Genomic DNA, 7,119 nt, shown 5'->3' on the forward strand with positions numbered 1-7,119 from the left:
CTTGGTTGATTCTATTCCAGCTTTGCGATATATTTTGTCCCAACTTCTAACGCGTATAACTTCTTCGTTTTTTACCCGTTTTCGATGATCTTTATATCCACGGGAAGGTGGGAACATAACCTACAACTCTGCTAAGTCATATCTCACTAACTTAATACGGGTCTTAATCTGTGAAGTCACAAAGTTAGCCCAAAAAACATAAAACACCCATTTGACCCTTTTGACCAAAAATGCATGTAACATCCCGAAAAACATAGTAAAAATTTTCATTTTCAAACCCATTTGATAATCCATAAATCATACAAACATTGTTTCCAAAAAGCCATAATCATAAATCAGAGTAGCCCAAAATCATTTATCAATAAAATATCTAATGATGATGTGCACAATCACGTCTTCGCTTTGCCCCGATCATCTGATATACCTGAAACCATAAAATCAACCTGTAAGCCAAAGCTTAGTGACTTTCCTTAAAATTACTCCCACACAACAGAACATATACAAACATACATGTTGGGCCACAATCTCCCGACTGGATTGCCCCTAGCCCATAGTCTTCCGACTGGATTCAGGTACATCAGATGATCGGGAAAAGTCGAAGGCATGATTGTGCACATCATCCTTAGATATTTTATTGATAGATGATTTTTGTAACGTCCCAAAAATATCGATTAAATTTTCATTTTAAATAAGTCAAAATCATTCATACATTCTCCCAAAAGACAATTAGAGAAGAAGTATTCTCAAAACATCTGAGTAAATCATAAATAGTCATTGCGAAATAAATCTTCAGTGGATGCAGTGCGATCAAGTCGGACTCTTCTTTTTAAAACTGGAAGTACCTGAAAATGTTTAAACCACAAAACCGTAAGCACAAAGCTTAGTGAGTTTCCCAAAATACCACATACAACATATATACAATATAATAGCACGTGGTTGTGTCGGGCCCGTATCAACCCCGAGTCCATAGTGACTCTATATAACAGCTTGTAGATGTGTCGGGTTCGTATCAACCCCGAGTCCATAGTGACTCTATATAACAGCTTGTAGCTGTGTCGGGTCCGTATCAACCCCGAGTCCATAATGACTCTATATAACAACTTGTAGATGTGTCGGGTCCGTATCAACCCCGAGTCCATAGTGACTCTATATAAGAGCTTGTAGATGTGTCGGGTCCGTATCAACCCCCGGGTCCGTTTCACCCCACATACATAAACATACAAACATATAAGCATGAGTATGCATATCAACAAGTGTCACAAAGACAACCATCATCCTACAAACATAATCCAGTGGGTCGACATTGGTGTCTTTGACCCATAAGTAAAGTGAGGAGACTTGGAGAGTCAAAAGATTTTAATGGTAAGGATAGAAACTAGAACTTTATTAATCAAAGGGTTAAAGAGAAACATTTCGATTGGCCATAACTATAACATTGACTAAGCATAAAAATAAATGATGAAACAATGTTCTTAAAATATTGCCAAATCAATATGGTTGTTTGCTTTTGACAAAATTTATACCGAAACATAGCTAAAAATGAGAAGAGTTTTTTGTTATAATCAAGATCAGAATCAAAATTGGTATTTTGTATAAAAGGTTATGAAAGCGATAGAGATTTATAAAATGATATAGGAAAACATTCTATAAGCCTCATATGTGTAGCATTTTGATTAAATGAGGGCTTTTGTTGAATGTTTTTTATTGATGGATTTAGGAATTGGGAGGCGGATTGAAATAAAAACCTTTAAGATTTGGCAATATTTCAAATAATGAAATACTGCAAAAAATTCACAAGTATCACTATCATCTATCATGATATTCATCCATCCTTCTCACAACTCATATAATATACATATTTCATACCAGTCCTTCGTCTTTACTAGAGTCATTATCCATAATCTTCATCATCATGCATGTGAAAATCTTCATTAAATTCTCTATAGCTATGCACTTTGGTAAACAATTGGGCTCCAAAAGAAGATACTCTCAAATACTCGGAATATTCCTAGATTCTAATTATTCTGGTTGTCTTCCTCCTTCCATTTCAATTATATCATGACCCCAAAATATCTCTACCCAACTTTTCTGCCACTGTAAAATCTTAGACAATTTTGTAGGCAGGATCCATCAAAAAATATATTCCTCAATCATCATAATCTAATTAGTAAACACCAAAACAAACCATTTGTCTACTTACAACCCAATATCCTAAAAGGCAATATGTGGCCAGCAATGAAATCTAGAGTAAAAATGAAGGCATTTCACAAAAAGAGCAAGAACTTCTCACATATAACAGTTAACACATTATTATCTTTGTCATTACACAAGTTCATAAATTGATCTCTCAGGCAAACAAACCAAGCACAAATGCACAATTTTCCAAATTCAAGTCCTTCGGGTTCCTTCTCTTACAGAAAAACTTAGCAGAGATATATATGCTCATCATTTGAATCAATTTCTAGTCGAGAGAGTAGAAAAAAAAAGGGCATTACAACTATACGGATCCATAACTATGTTGAAGTAGTCAACTCATCACAATCATATACAATTTTAGAGACGACAATAGATCAAATCATAAGCATAAAGCAACGGATGGGCATAACTATGCTTAGATATGGATCTGTATATAATCAGATAATTGAAACGTTGCAAAACATAAAAATTAAAACCGATTAGATATAGCTAACATCGTTTAGATATATAAAGCGGGGTTGTGAATTACGCGTAGACGCCGACAGCCGGGCCGACGAGAAGAACAGCGCTATGCCAGTTCTCGGTGACCTTGTGAGTAATCTTATGCGTGAAATTCTTCCAGAGACCAGGCATCACTTTCTGCTGGAACGGAGACAGGGCGTACGTCACAGCCTTTACCTTCACCGGAATCTTTGCCATCTCCGATCTTATCAAATAGTTCTCAAAATCTCTTTCAATCTAATTGAGCTTGAAAATGTGAGAGCCCTAGGATTTGATTTCTGGGCCATTATCGTTTATAGCCTTTCGGTGAAAATAAGGTTATGAGCCCAATTTTTTTTTAAACAAAAGGTTTTTGTTTGGCATGGTATATTTTTAAGGGTGCTTGGAATTATTTATTTAAAAATTTATTGTCAAAATATTTTGATTAAAAACATTATAAAGTCATAGTATTTGATAAATTTTACACCAAAAATAATATTCTATATACTATAAGCATTTGTTCTTTAACGTACCCGTTCGGTGGCCGGTTTGACCGATATAAAAACAATATATTAAATTTTATTTCTTTTATAGCGTTTTACTATCATTTATTCTTATTATAACATTACAGTATGACAAATCTACCTAATTATAGATATACGCCAAATCTTTTGTTTTGTTCAAACTATGTTCTTGAAAATAAAAAAATATTTTAAATAATTGTCTTTTTAGTTTTGATTAAATTTTTATATTTTAAATTTAAATAACTTTTTTACACAAAACATAAAACCATGAATTAATTTTCAATCGAACACAAATTTTCAATTTGCTTTTCTCACACACCATAATATTAAAAAAAAATGCAATTAATTTGATCTATTTTCTTATTTAATCTAAAGATTGGATTTAATTTTTTAATTGTTAAAACTCTCCAAATTATCCGTCATTGTATGATGTGGTTATCTAATAATAAATTGATAAAAAAAATAAATAGAACTATTCATTTATTTTAAATACTAATAAGATACAGTTATAATATTAAGAACAAAATTAAAATGTCATGATATATGAATTCTGAAGCATAAATGAAGATACCTACCGTTTGATGCATCGTTGACAATCAATAGAACCTTTCCATTGTAAGAGCGGAAAGACACCTCATTTTCGAAAATAACTTGGACCACAGAAACAACAGATTAATCTAATAAAATCTAAGAATAAAATGCATCCAAACATATTAGACATCAACAAAACCATCCAACAATCCATATCAGATTGCTAAACAAAGTCTTCAAAACATATTTGTTTCCTTCTTTTGCACCATCAATTCACACCCATATCCTAAATTTCCATTAAAATTTTCTTTTTTCATGCCCTCCGAGATGAACAAATTTAACACCATGATCTTACTATGTGTAGAGTTTTTATAAAGTTATATCTCATAACTTTTACTAAGATTTTTAATATAGCAAAAATATATTGTCCATATTGTTTAAGGCTTTTTGAAGAATATTGGTTGCCCATGTGACAAAAAACCCCCAAAAAAATCAAAATAGATTGCCCATTAACACTCGAAATCATAGACAAATTCAAACAAATATTTCCTTTTCAACGAAACAACACGCGTAAACCAAGGAAGAAATTACATATACATATATACTAACTTAAAATTCATTTCTTTCATTCCTCCCTATTTTCATGGTTGATGAAAATTTTGCAAATAAAAAAAATCAAACCATTTTTATGTGGATGGTTTTTTGGTGTGCTTATTCGAGGTCTATATAAAATACACAAAGAATGCGATATAGGAACTACATATTGAAGAACAAAAATCAATTTAAACCGTGGATACTTATAACACCCTTTTGAATCTTAAACATATTAAAAAGAGAAATTTACTTATTAAGATAATTAACTTTCAGTTTTTTCACATCTGGATAACTATTTTTTTTGTACACATCTAGGTAACGAACTTTTTAGAAGTGTTTACATATGATCATTATGACTGACTGTAGCAGGTTACATCCGGTCATAATGGTCACATGTGAATACTTTCAACAAGTTTGTTACCTAGATGTATACAAAAAAAAGAAGTTACCCAAATATGAACAAAACAAAAAGGTAATAGTAAATTACACGAATGGTCCATGTGGTTTGGGGTAATTTGAATGTTTGGTCTCTAATTTATTTTTTTAACTCGGATGGTACCTACTGTTTATTTTTGTTGCACGCTTGATCCTTGTCTTACCTAAAAAAGACTATTGTGCCCTTATAAATTTATTTTTTAATTAATTTTCTTATTTATTTAATTATTTTTTATATATTTAAAAAATTAATAGACCCCACATATTTGTATGTCCACACCCTAAACCTAAAACCACATTTGAAAATTTTAATCTGGGTCCCACAAGTCACCATCCCATCTCTCATCCTCCTCGACTTCTATTTCTTTTCCATCTTAGTAACATCAACGCCTTCATCATCCCTTCTTTTTTGGGTCCTTCAACTTCGGTGAACCAACACCAGAACCTACTGTCTCTTCATCAAAATTTCCACCACCACAACCCAATGCATCACAATCCTTGTAGGAAAGGAAAATTGACACCAGAAAGAAAAAACGCAAAACCAAATCTATTGAAAACCATAACTTGAAATGCAAATCAAAATCTGAAACTTTATTAACAACATTCTAAGCTTTAACTCATCAAACAGTGTGTTTTTTTATATTATTGGTCTCTATTTCTGATACTTTTAGTCTCTCGGAAAATTAAATTTTTATATTTAATATCTTAAACAATAAAATTCTATAAAACGATGATGCGTTTTTTTTCCTTATTAAATCTAGATTTTTTTTACCAAAGTAGTGTATTTTAAAAAGATATTTACAAAAATGGTGTGGTTTTAAAAATATTTACCATTTAGATTAAATTTTATACCAAATCAAAATTAGAAGGTAAAATAAAAAAGAAAATAAATTGACTTATAAGGGTAATTAACTTTTCGGTTTGTTCACATCTGGGTAACTATTTTTTTGTACACATCTAGGTAACGAACTTTTTGGAAGTGTTCACATATGACCATTATGACCGGATGTAACCTGCTACATCCGGTCATAATGTGTAACGTCCCAAAAATTACGAGGTAAAAAATTCATTATTAATTCGATCAAAACACTAATTATCTTTTAGCCAAGCATTCATTACCCTTTTTCTAATTATTCAAAAGTATTTCATGAGAAAACAGTTATCAGAGTACAATCCCAAAATCGTCATAATGCGGGAACATGGGTGGATGCATTGCAATCAAGTCAGACCCTTCCCTTTCGAACCAGAAGTACCAAAAAACATAACCATAAAACCGTAAGCACAAAGCTTAATGAGTTCCCCAAATACCACATACCATACACACATACCGCCAAGCAAATATGGGTGCTTGCAGTCCCCTTCGGTCTATTTCAACCGGATACCGGGTCTATTTCACCCCTACCTCTACCATACATATCAATCATATAGTGGGCCCCGCCCAATATACATATAAACATATATTCATACAAACACATGCGATAATCACAAAGATAATAACATACAGTACATTATCGGGCCCCGTCCGACATCGGGCCTTGCCCTGTAGGCATACCAGCACATAACACATGCAAGAGTCACACAGACATCTAGAATCCTAACATAATAATCCATGGGCCAGCATTGGCGCCTTCGACCCAATAAACACAATGAGGAAACTCACCTCACGCTGCTGAATATCACCGATAATAACTCGGACTGCCGATCCGGAAAATCCCCGCGCTAACATCATCAAAATAATGCCAAATAAATAATTGGTTCTCAACCTATAGCTAGAAACCTACTCCAATTGCCCAATACTCATGAAAAAGTCCATTATACCCTTTTCCTCACTTGGTCCAAAAATCTGAAGTCCAATCCAATAACAACAAAAGTCTAATATGGCCCAAGCTTCCAAATTGGGCCCAAACCCATCATGGGCCTAAGATAAAAGGAGCCCAATATACTAGCAAAAGCCCAAAATCAGAAGTCTAATGGCCCAACAAGGCCCAATCTTCAAAAGTCCAAGAATGGCCCAATACCGAGAATCGCGAAGCCCAAAATCCCATCTGCTGAGTATGCGGGGCGTACTCAGCTCATACGCTTAGCGTACTCCTTCTGGGGATAGTACGCGCAGCGTACCAGCTGGGTACGCCCATCGTACTCCCCAATGTTCCATTGGTAAGGCCTTTCCTCCAAACTCACAGATATGATCCCTAAAGGTGACTTATCACGTTAATTTGGCAACTTTACCTACATGCATGACTTAATGGGGATCAATAGCTCCAAAAAGTGCTTAAAAATGTCTTAATACATACATGGGTCCAAACACTCCCTAAATTTCACATTTTTATGAACACAGGGACTGATTTTAGCTAAGATC

At 33.6% G+C, this 7,119-nt stretch overlaps 1 long non-coding RNA gene across 2 annotated transcripts; it reads right to left on the reverse strand.

Moving 5' to 3' along the window:
- Positions 1–263: 263 nt before the first annotated feature.
- LOC145134117 (uncharacterized) lies at positions 264–2,984 on the reverse strand. 2 transcript variants are annotated; one of them, XR_013718925.1, is made up of 3 exons: positions 2,726–2,984; positions 511–842; positions 264–424 (listed from the first exon to the last, which is right to left on the reverse strand). It is a non-coding gene; the product is annotated as an uncharacterized LOC145134117 (long non-coding RNA). The 2 variants fall into 2 exon arrangements; XR_013718926.1 differs by having other exon boundaries at positions 710–842; positions 2,726–2,981.
- Between the last annotated feature and the right edge of the window lie 4,135 nt (positions 2,985–7,119).

Source organism: Lactuca virosa, chromosome 8 (genome assembly GCF_052849685.1).
Source record: "Lactuca virosa cultivar CGN04683 chromosome 8, Lactuca_virosa_CGN04683_v6, whole genome shotgun sequence".
Classification (NCBI taxonomy): Eukaryota; Viridiplantae; Streptophyta; class Magnoliopsida; order Asterales; family Asteraceae; genus Lactuca; species Lactuca virosa.